At 43.4% G+C, this 11,574-nt stretch overlaps 1 pseudogene; it reads right to left on the minus strand.

The window, feature by feature from the left end:
• The window catches only part of LOC127416022 (protein NLRC3-like), a 33,071-nt pseudogene extending 23,091 nt beyond the window's left edge, over positions 1–9,980 (minus strand).
• Between the last annotated feature and the right edge of the window lie 1,594 nt (positions 9,981–11,574).

Here is an 11,574-nt window from a genome sequence, read left to right on the forward strand (position 1 = left end):
CCCCCCGAACAAAACAAACAGAAAAAAGAAAAACGTGCGCCCCACGCACAACTGCGCCAACCGGCGTCCATCCCTCTAAACTCAAAAAGTTCATGGATGCCTTGATGAGTCCCCGCGACAACTTTGCTGTCAGATTGCTCAAGTCGAAGCTTCTGTACAAGTTTTGTGAGGCAAAATTACATAACAGAAAATACTTTGTAAAACAAACTCCAGCAAATATGCAGAATAAACACCAAAAGTGTTTCCGGGGATGCCATGCGAGAAGCAGACATGTGAGACACTAGCTCTGTGAACTTTGCTAGTTTTTTAATTATTTTCATGTAATAATCCAGTGAGATTTGATACACCCAGTTACATACTTGTTCTTTGAAGTAAACATGGCAAAGAAATCAAAATCCTCAGACTCTGGAGACATTAAAAGACACTTACGTGTTCAAGCTGAGGCCTCTGACAGGACTGCGAGACGGGGACTCGATTTGGACGGCACGTTGGTAGATGAAATTCAGCGTCAACTGTCCAACATGTCGGTGATGCTGATGAAGGTTGTTGCTGACTTGGAGGATCTTGCTGTAATACGTCGATCGATTACGGCGATGGAAACAAAATTCTCTTGAGTTGGTCACAAGAGTTGCAGATGCTGAGAAACGAATTGATTATCTGGAGTCATCAGAAAGGGAATTATCCACTAATCCACCCACATCCAAAAAAGACTTGGAAAACATTTTGGAAAAACCTGAATATTTCGAAAATATGAGCCGAAGGAAAAACACTTTGCGAATTCGACAAGAGAGAAATGCGATTGGTTCAAGGAATGTAAGAAACTCTTACATCAGAAAAAGATCTCGTTTGCTCTGATGTTTCCGGCCAAACTGAGAATAGAAACGAAGAATGGTCACAAAGTATTTACATGTCCAAAACAGGCACTCTCCTTTATAAATACATTGGAGTAAGCCATTTGATGTTTCTTATATTGGTGGACTGACTCGTGGTTCAGTGACTCTATTATTTGAGGAAGCTGGGTGCCATTTTTGTTTCTTTTTGCACTGGCTCTGCCTAGTGGCAAAGCACAAAAAAAAAAGTTCAGTTTCTTCAGGCAGTCAAGCAAGTGTTAAGTGTGCCAGCTGTTCCTGAGTGCAGCAGATGACTTAATCCTTCCAATGTCCTGCAAAAAATATTCCACAAAACAATCTCCAGCCAATAGGAGGCATAAGCACAAAGAACGAGCAGATTCATCCACAACTGTCCCGAAGAAGTGTTATTCCACAAAACAAACTCCAGCCGCACAAAAAGAAACAAAACAGGCCTCCTGGTTCCTCGAGTCAGGTTCACTTGGAGGCCACATAAGAAAAACACCATGACTTCCTCAGTCCATCAACTTTATAAAAGACATCACTTGTGGTGGGCATGTAGATATTTTGCAGCCATCCTTAGTATCCATTCTCAGTTTGTCCGGAAACATCAGTGCAAAAACTATCTTCTGTTGATGTAAGAGATTCTTGCATTCCTTGAATCTATCACGTTTCTCTCTTGTCAAATTCGCAAAGTCCGGGAACAAGAAAATTTTGTGATTCTTCCAAGAAAGCTTTCCTTTGCTCCTTGCCTCGCGTAACACAAGATCTTTATCGGATGACCTCAGAAATTTTGCTAGAATTGATCGGGGCCTGTCTCCCTCAGCCTACCTCTGAGCCGGGACCCTGTGAGCTCCTCTAGGAATTTCACCATATCTCGGCCTTCTTCATGCTCAGGAATTCCAACAATTCTGATGTTGTTTCGCCGGCTACAATTCTCAAGGTCTTCCAGTTTTTCCAATCTTGGTCGCTAGCAGATTAGCAGATAATTCCTTCTCCGATGCCTCCAGATAATCGATCCATCTCTCTACCTCTGACAATCTTGTAACCAACTCAGAGAATTTCGTTTCTATCACTATATTCGATCTACGTGTTACAGCAAGATCGTCTAAATCAGCAACAACTTTTGTCAGCATCACAGACATGCTTGCCAATTGACGCTGGATTTCTCCAGCCTCACCGTCCAAACTGAGTCCCTGGTCTGCGGGCCTGTCAGAGGTTTCAGCTTAAACACGTAAGTGTCTTTTAATATCTCCAGAGCCCGAGGATTTTGAATTCTTTGCCATGTTGACTTCAAAGAACAGATATGTAGCAGGGTGTATCGAGTCTCACCGGATTCTAACATAAAAATAATTAAAAACTAACAAAGTGTGCAGAGCTCGCCGTTTACACGTCCGCTCCTCGCATGGCATCACGTGACTCTCAATATTATACATTATTAAATATATACATTTTACAATAAATGTAATTTTTTTGTACAGTGTACTCTTTTTGGACAACCACAATATGGTTACTCTAAACAACAGCACAATAAAGTATATACTATATCTATATATTAGCTACATTTAATACGTCAACCAATAATCTCCATGCAACCTGACTGAGCTGGTGCTTTTCTGAAGAGGAATGTGGGAAAACTGCAGGTGCCAGATGTGCAAAGCTAATAGAGACTTTTGCACTCAGACTCAAGGCTGTCATTATTGTTAAAGGTACATCTACTAAATACTAACTTAAATAGGGCAAACACTTATGTGAGCAATTATTTTGTGTTTTTAATTGTAATACATTTGTAATGTAGTACTTTAATTGGTCTTCAAAAGCAGTCTTAGTGCATCTCTAGGGGAATTATATTAAAAGCACATATTAACTGCATTTATAATGTATCGGAACTAATTACTCACAGGGCTTTTCTGCAGTTCCTCACAGCTAGTAACAGTCTTCTTCTTCCCTCCTCTGATGTGTTGTATTTCTTCAGGTCCAGCTCATCCAGCACCTCCTCTGACATCTGAAGCATGTAGGCGATTGTTGAACAGCGAGCAGGAGTGAGTTCATTCTCTGAGTGTTTGTCTGATTTTAGAAATTCCTGAATCTCTCTGAACGGAGTCTGATCTTTCATATCCAGCAGACAGAGGAACAGATTGATGGATCTTTCAGCTGAAAGTACACGTCCATTTCTGATTTTGTCTTTGATATAAGTGATAGTTTCTTTGATACTCTCTGAGCTGTTCTCTGCGTGTCAGTAGATCCTGTAAGAGCCTCTGATTGGACTCCAGTGAGATGCCCACCAGGAATCACAAGAAAAGATCCAGGTGTCCATTTGCACTCTGAAGAACTTTGTCTACTGTTAATTTAAGCAAACTATCTACTGAAGCAAAACAATTCAGAGCATCCATAGTTGTACTTATATAGTAGTGAAAAACACATAAAGCAGCCAAAAACTCCTGAAAGCTCAAAATTATGAAGCAGTAGACTTTCCTCTGATAAATCACAGATTCCTCCTTAAAGATCTCAGTACAGATCCCAGAATACACTGAGGCATCAGTGACGTCTATTCTGCTCTTTCTCAGGTCCTCCTCATAGAACATGACATTGCCCTTCATCAGCTGTTTGTAAGCCAGTTCAGCAAGTTTCATAATCATTTCTCTGTTGGACTGCAGGAGTTTATTCAAATATCTCTTTCTTCTCTTTTAATACTTCTTCAGTTTCTCTGGATCTCTCTTTTCATACTTCTGATTGCTCATATTTATCTGAATGAGCAGGAAGTGGATGTACATTTCAATCAGAGTTTAGGGGATTTCTGCACTGTCATCTTGTTTCAGGATGTTTTGAAACACAGTGGATGAGATCCAACAGAAGACTGGTATGTGGCACATGATGTGGAGGCTTTTTGCTCTTCTAATGTGTGAGATGATTCTGCTGGCTTGATGCTCATTGCTGATTCTCTTCCTGAAATATTCCTCCTTCTGAGGGTCATTGAATCCCTGAATCTCTGTCACATGCTTGATGTATTTGGAGGGGATCTGATTGGCAGCTGCTGGTCTGGAGGTGATCCAGATGAGAGCAGAGGGAAGCAGCTCTCCTTTGATGAGGTTTGACATCAACACACCCACTGATGAAGTCTCAGTCACATCATAAACTTTCTCACTGTCTGAAAACATAAGTGTAATTCTGCTTTCATCCAGACCGTCAAAGATGAAAACATCATGGTTACTTGTGTAACCTCCATTCCCTGATGGAGGGAATGAGACATTGTGTCGATGTAGAGACACAAGGGGTCACTCTTGGGAGCCCGAGACACCTCTGGTCTTTGATAAAAGGCCAATGAAAATTGGTGAGTGGTATTTGCATGCCATTCCCCCGGACATACGGGTATAAAAGGAGCTGGTATGCAACCACTCATTCAGGTTTTATGCTGAGGAGCCGATATAAGGTCCGGCCATTTCAGCGGGTAGTTCAGCGTTGTGGCAGGAGGGACACAACGTCTCGTTCCCTCCATCATGGAACGGAGGTTACACAAGTAACCATGACGTTCCCTATCTGTCACTCACTCGACGTTGTGTCGATGTAGTGACACTAGGGTTCCCTATACGAAACGCCACAATTGGCTGAACTGTGTTACGTGAACTGGCGGTGTGTGGTGGGCAGACTACTGTGTGCCTCATAGCCAGCACACCAAGTCGACACGTAACCTCCCCCAACATATTTATGAGTGTCGAACGGCCCTTTTTGGGGACAAGTCGACTACCCAAAAGATAGAGACAGGCTTAACCCAGTTGTGGCCTCTTTTCCCCTTCTTTTTTTCCACTCTCTAAAAAAGAAGGGGGATTATCCGACTGGGCCGCCAGGTCTAGTCAGGAGGTGTCCCTGCCAAGGGGAAAACACCGCGGAGACCACACCTCGCCCAAGGGGGGGGGGGTATTTAAGTGGAAAAATACATCACATGGTCTTTCCAACCATGTGGGGAGTCTTCAAGGTAGATCCTGCCCAATGGGGGAGGAGTTACTACAAACAAGGAGACTGGGGCAGAGGGGCTCTGCCCAAGGAAGATGCAGTTTGCCAACAGGGAAACGAATTAGCAGAAGATATATAATTCACATGGGGTTAGCCTTACAAGGAACCGCCACATGCGGAGCGCGTGTTAAGTTATCCTGGGCTTATCCGCTTGTGTTGCATGCCACTACCTGGGACGAAACCGGTTCCAGCCAGAGGTTATAGAACCTTGCACAGGTGTTGGGTGTTGCCCAGCCCGCTGCTCTGCAAATGTCTGTTAGAGAGGCACCCCTGGCCAGGGCCCAGGGAGCCACTACACCCCTGGTAGAATGGGCTTGTAGCCCTACCAGGGGTGGCATGTCCTAGGCGACATATGCCATAGTTATGGCATCAATGAGCCAGTGGGCGATCCTCTGCTTGGAGACAGCGCTTCCTTTCCACTGTGCACCAAAGCAGACAAAGAGCTGCTCAGAGATTCTAAAGCTCTGCATGCGATCCAAATAGATGCGTAAAGCATGCACCGGACACAGCGACGACAGGGCTGGGTCTGCCTCCTCCTGGGTCAGCGCTTGCAGGTTCACCACCTGGTCCCTAAAGGGGTGGTGGGAACCTTGGGCACTTAGACCAGTCAGGGTCTCAGGATCATGTGAGCAAGTTCAACACACCGAACTCCAGGCACGTTTCGCTGACAAAGAACGCTTTCAGGTCACCTACCCTCTTGATGGAAGTGAGCGCATTTAGGAGGGCAGTCTTCAAGGAGAGTGCCTTAAGCTCGGCTGACTGCAAAGGCTCAAAGGGGGCTCTCTGTAGACCCTGAAGAACTACAGAGAGGTCCGATGAGGGAACGAGGTGCGGTCTGGAGGGATTCAGCCTCCTGGTGCCTCTTAGGAACCTGATGATCAGGTCGTGCTTCCCTGGTCAGCCTCATATGCATCAACCCGAGCAGGGTGGCCACCGCCGAGGATGCCATATGCCCCAGGAGCCTCTGAAAATGTTTCAGTGGAACCGCTGTTCTCTGTTTGAACGCCTTCAAACAGGCCAGCACTGACTGGGCGCGCTCGTTCGTAAGGCACCGTCAAGGAGACTGAGTCCAACTCCAAACCGAGAAAAGAATCCAAACCAATCCGAACCAATCTTGATGCCGGACGCTCGCCAGAATGCGTTTTTGCGTCAGCATCTTGAACGGGAGTCTGTGTAAAGCCTAGTTCAGTACTCACAGGTCCAAGATTGGCCGCAACCCACGGCTGAAAAACCCCTTCATCTTGGCTGGAGGGACAGGTTCTATCGCGCCCTTCCATAGGAGGGTAGCAATCACCGCGCATGGTAGCAGCGTTTTCGTCCTTCACCAAGGTGAAGTGGACACTGCTGAACCTGGGCGGACGCCCGGCGAAGTGAATCGCATAGCCGAGTCGGACGGTCCGGACCAGCCCTCGTGATGGATTGGAAAGCACAAGCCATGCGTCCAAGTTCCGCGAAAGAGGGACCAAAGGGACAACGTCATTGGATGTTCCGGCAGGTGGGGCCTCGCGGCGGGGTGGAGCTTGAGGTGCCACACCGAATAGCCCTTGGCTGCCCCACCATCGAGGGTAGTGAGGGCAGGGAAGCTGAAAAGATCGGGACTGGGCAGTAAAAATGCCTCCCGTGACCTTGTCAGCTATTCATGCACTTCCAGGAAGAAAGGAACGGGGCGGGGCGGGGCGTGACTCTGAGCGGCGCCGCGAGCCCAGGAACCAATCACCGAGCCGTGAGGGTTCAGGGAAGAGCAGAGGGTTCCACTCTAGCCGACGCTCGCAGCTGCCTGGGAAAGCATGTCATCATCTCCACGTCAGTCTGTGAGTGGGCAGTCATCCCCAAAGGGAGGAGCCCAGCTGAGGCTTCCGACTGGACGAGCCCGCTCTCCGATCTTGCGCTCGAGAGCTCATCACTTTCGCGGGCTCTGAATAAGAGGTCGAACTCGCCTAGAGATGAGCTGGCGGACTCATCCGGAAGCCCGATCGGGGCAGACGAGCGTGCTGGGGAATGGGAGGTCCGCAGGGGGATACCCGGCAGAGGCGGTCCCATTGGGGTCCCCAAATCGCCCCCAGTGCTACCCACACTGACCTCATACCCGTGGGTAAAAGGACCGAGGCGAGGAGCCTCTGGGGTGGCTTGCTTTCTTACGAAGGCAAGCCGCGACCGCAACGTTACCATGGACATATCCTCGCAATGAGAACATGACCATCCACGAACACTGTCTCCGCGTGAGCAGTGCTCAGACACGAAAGACAGTGATTGTGACCGTCAGAAGGCGAGAGACAAAGAGCGCAACCAGGAATAACACACAATCGGAAAATCATCTTTAGAAAGACGCGTCTTTAAAAAGACGTTCCGTGTGTGCCGCTCTTTTAGAGAAATATACTCTTTTAGAGAAATATACTATTTTATTTCTGCCGAAGCGTCCAGGAGCATTCTCTGCAGTGCACCAGTGCAGAGGGGGGAGAAGCCGCTGAAATGCGCTGTCAGATCCAGCAGAGGTGAATGAACAGTAATATTCAGCTCAGTGAGCGTGACCGTTCGGCTCCGAAGAGAAAATCTGAATGAGTGGTTGCATACCAGCTCCTTTTATACCCGTATGTCCAGGGGAGTGGCATGCAAATACCACTCGCCAATTTTCACTGGCCTTTTATCAAAGACCAGAGGTGTCTCGGGCTCCCAAGAGTGACCCCTAGTGTCTCTACATCGACACAACGTCGAGTGAGTGACAGATAGGGAACAACTTTACACTCATCATAAATCTTTGACTCCAGATCATGAAGTTCAGGATGAAAGTCCAGAAGAAGTTTGTGAAGACTGTACTGCTCATTTTTAATCAAGTTCAGCTCTCGAAATGGAAGCACAAACATGAAATCTACATCCTGATTAGCTTTTCCCTCTGCCCAGTCCACAATGAACTTCTGCACAGAGACTGTTTTTCCAGTTCCAGCGATGCCTTTAGTAAGAACAGTCTTTATTTTATCTTTACTCTTTTTCTCACATCCTGGTTCAGGTTTAAAGATGTCATTGGAGTAAATTAAAGTGTCTTGTAAGTGCTGAGTTCTGGCTGTTTTCTCCATGTGCAAAATCTCATGTTCTTCATTCACCCCTTCACTCTCTCCCTCTATGATGTATAGCTGTGCGTAAATCCTGTTCAGGTGGGTTTGATTCTCTTGTTCCTTCAAATAAGCTCTGGTACTTTTTCTTCATGCTGGTTTTGTGTTGGTCTTTGACTCTCTGAAGAACATCTTCGACTGGTTGGTTTTCAGTCTCCTCCAGCAGGTCTGAATCTGTGTCATGGTGCCTGATATCAGTCTGACAGAACTTCACAGATTTGATTGCCTTTCTTACCTCTCTTCTACAAAGAAAATAAGATAAAACCACAAAATGACAACTCATTGGTAAAAGTAATTAGAATGACCCTTAGAAACAATCAGAAAGATTTACGTGACAGTATTGCTAGATAATATTCATCACTAATACATTCACTAACATTAGGTTTAGTGTTATGTCCACTAACTTTCTTCATTCACTGTTCATCTGAGATGCACTAAATCAACAACTATATCTTTATACTAATAAAGGGTCAGAGGTCACTGCTCCATCACTAAATGCAAGGGGATGCTTCATAGAGTCATCACTCTTCATAGACGAACTTGATCGTGGAGATGATGCTTTCTGACTCTTCCTCCTGGTGATAAAGACAACCAAAACAACATTTAGACCTACTTGCTGTCATTAATCTCTTGTTCCAAGTACTGGTTAGTAGGGCTGTTTGACATCAATATTTACCATGATACAGTGCTTCTATAATTAATATAATAAATATCATTATAATTTTGCAGCATACAAATGGAGTCTAAAGAGTAGACAGGCACAGATGAGAAAACAATGGTTCATGCACCTTTTATGTACTGATTAGTGATGACACATTACAATTCACAATAGCCCATAAGTAATTTTCTTTGTACTGCAACATCTACAGCCACACATATTTGAAATCGGGCCCTTATTATGTCAAAATACAGGCAACGTGCAGTTGCATACACAATGAATGTAAAACAAAAATTACTCGTGGAAATAAAGCAAACTAAACACAGAGCTGCTTCTGTGGTTGTTGGAGATCATTTGCAGCGTTTCCATAGATGACACTATTCTTGCAAACTGTTTTCAGTTGACTGTCAGAGGTGTAAGAGTGAGTGAAAACTCTTCATGCATACAGTATATGTTACACGAAAAGCGCATGCCTTGTGTACATGAACAGCATAGCACCATGACGAATTTCTGAATATAAAGCGAATCAGACATGCACGCCATCTGCTTGTTTGTTTGTTTGTTTGTTTTTTTGTGCACATTTGTGTGTCTAAAGGCATTTCATGTCACTTTGAGATGTAGTCACAGATCGCCAAATATAATCAGGTCTGATTTTTCATGTACACATCTGTGTGTCTAAAGGCATTTCATGTCACTTCGAGATGTATTCACAGATCGCCCGCCACAGTGAATACCTGCATTTTGGCGGATGCTACACTGGCTAGCTAAATAATCATAGGATAACTATAGAAAGTTACTCAAAAGTTTATTATCGATATCACAGATTTTTTTGTTCTTCATAAATATCAATATGGCTAGTGTCTGTTTAGCTTTAGTGCACTGAAAGTGGTTTTCATTAAAAGCTTTGAAATGCATAAATGGCTAATATCTTACCTGGGGTCAAACGTCACTGCTCCATCACTAAATGCAAGGGGATGCTTCATAGAGTCGTCACTCTTCATAGACACACAACTTGATCCTGGAGATGATGCTTTCTGGCTCTTCTTCCAAGTGAAACTGACAAAAGACCACCAAAACAACGTTTTAGACCTGCTTGCTGTCATCTAATCTCTTGTTCCAAGCACTGGCTAGTTTATTTAATGCACTGAAAGTTGCTTACATTAAAAGAATTTGTAAAATGCATAAATGGCTAATAACTTACCTGGGGTCAGATGTCACTACTCCATCACTAAATGCAAGTGGACGTTTCATAGATTCATCACTCTTCATAGACACACAACTTGGTTCTGGATATGATGCTCTTTGCATATGGTGCTCATAAGCTCCAGACTTTTCTTTCTGCTTGCAGAAATTCATTTTAGGGGTAGAGCTCTCCTCCTTTCTCTCTTCATTGAGACTCATTTTAGAGGCAGTGTTTCTTACTTTCTTTTCTCAGACTTAGAGCCTGATTTCAGACCTAAATTTGTGGAAACACCAAATGATAGATATACTGTACAGACAGATTGCCTGATTCAAATGTAAGGGATTTCTCTCTAAACTGACACATTGAAACAGCAGAGGAAAATCATCTACTGTATAAATGAACAATAACAACAGATTTGCAGTAAACACTGGGGTCAGATATCATCTCCAATAATCATGGAGAACTTTGCTTGACCCTAAAAAATAATAATAATAAAATAAAGTAGCAAGAAGAACTGTACACCTGGTCTTAATTTATAGCCTTTAAAGTCAATTCCAGCTGGTGCTTTTGCAGCCCACAAAAAGATCATTGAGTTGCAGATCCTGCATCACTTCAGAAAGACTCACACAACCAGTCAGTTTACTTTTAGTCATTCTGTTTACAGGAAATCACAACATCTACAAACATCATGATATAAAATGATTATTTACTATGCCTGTATGTCCATTGATTTTTATACATGGAAACAAAAATCTAAATTTCACCATTCAGATGGGTGAATATCAAATAGATCACTTTAATCATCAAAGTTTCGATCATTAGGTTAACCATGATAGTTTTCACATTAAAATTTCAGAAACATAACTTTTTTTTTCTTAATCCCCTGTAGAAGTTGAAACACTATGGCGGCTCATTTTTATATGACCACATCATAAGACAAATTTCAGAACCTACCTGAAAATATATTGACATGTAGAGTCCCATCATTAAGGTTGAAAGCCTTCGGAATTGCGTTTCTTTTTACCTTCGTTTTGGTTACCTGGAAAGGTGACTCATTTTTTAGAACTCCACCCACAAGAAAAAAAGAAGAAGAAGAATCTCTCTTCCACCCTCTAATCTTACATTTATTAAAACTGCAAATCTATATAACTGAGAAGAAAATTATCTGTAAACACAACCCCGCCAATACGCCTTCAATTTACAGGTATAAAATGCAAAACATTAATCCAGTCAGATCCAGTCAGTGTGAACTGATGTCATTCTTGAGGTCAACATCTCTGTCTAGTGGCGCAGATTATCATCGCATTCTCTGGTGAGTCTCAGAGCAAGTTGAGCTGTTGACTGCTGTTTCTAACATGATCATATTTCACACACTCAGCATGTGATATGTGAGCTTATAGCTATTGTTAGGAATAATTAATCCAAAACGTTGTTGCAAACCTATTTAACGTTTTCTCTTAAGTGGAACACAAAAGGAGGAATTTTAAAGGATGTCCTTGATCACTTAAATTTGGGTTGTTTCTCACTAAAACATATTGATTACCTTCAGAAGAGTTAGAATATGATGCATGATTCTTATGGACAACTTTTATTATATTGTTGGGTTATTTTAAGCTTTAAAGTGAAGTACTATTAACTGGCATGGAAATAATATATAGCAACATTCATTACAAAAGAAAGTCGTACAGATTAATAACGAATAAAGTATTGATTTTTTAGAAACCCCATGATTTAGCACTTATTTTTGTCAAAGATGTTTGATATGCA

Source organism: Myxocyprinus asiaticus, chromosome 25 (genome assembly GCF_019703515.2).
Source record: "Myxocyprinus asiaticus isolate MX2 ecotype Aquarium Trade chromosome 25, UBuf_Myxa_2, whole genome shotgun sequence".
Classification (NCBI taxonomy): domain Eukaryota; kingdom Metazoa; phylum Chordata; class Actinopteri; order Cypriniformes; family Catostomidae; genus Myxocyprinus; species Myxocyprinus asiaticus.